The sequence below is a fragment of the Penaeus monodon genome, chromosome 34, assembly GCF_015228065.2.
Source record: "Penaeus monodon isolate SGIC_2016 chromosome 34, NSTDA_Pmon_1, whole genome shotgun sequence".
NCBI lineage: Eukaryota > Metazoa > Arthropoda > Malacostraca > Decapoda > Penaeidae > Penaeus > Penaeus monodon.
In genome coordinates, this window is record NC_051419.1 from 14,570,165 (window position 1) to 14,570,548 (window position 384).

A 384-nucleotide genomic window follows, 5' to 3' on the forward strand; every position below is an offset into this window, starting at 1 on the left:
CTAAAGCAATCTTATCTTTTGTCTAAGACAATTATAGAACCATACAGACTATTATCAGCATCCCTTTATTTTGATTATAAGCAACAACTTCACACTGGTAAAATAAATAAAATTTCAAATGTCTGAAGTTTCTGCCAAAGGGCTCTTTCCAAGCAGGTATTCTACATATAAGATAGTCCCATTGTCAGAGCTTTGCTGAGGATTTAGTTGTTGCCTTGCATCACAAACAGCGTACATTTATGCTCTGACTTAACCTAAAGTTTTGACATTGTAGATGTATCATTTACCAATGCACCTACTGTGTTACTGGTATTGTTTTGCCATCCTGAACAAGACTGTTTAAGAGGCTCTCCAACATAAGTTGTATGATTATAATTACAAATA

At 34.1% G+C, this 384-nt stretch overlaps 1 protein-coding gene across 1 annotated transcript in view; it reads right to left on the minus strand.

Annotated features, from left to right (window-relative positions):
* Window positions 1–384, minus strand: part of LOC119594919 (store-operated calcium entry regulator STIMATE-like) — a gene marked incomplete in the record, with an annotated part of 15,855 nt that overhangs the window by 373 nt on the left and 15,098 nt on the right.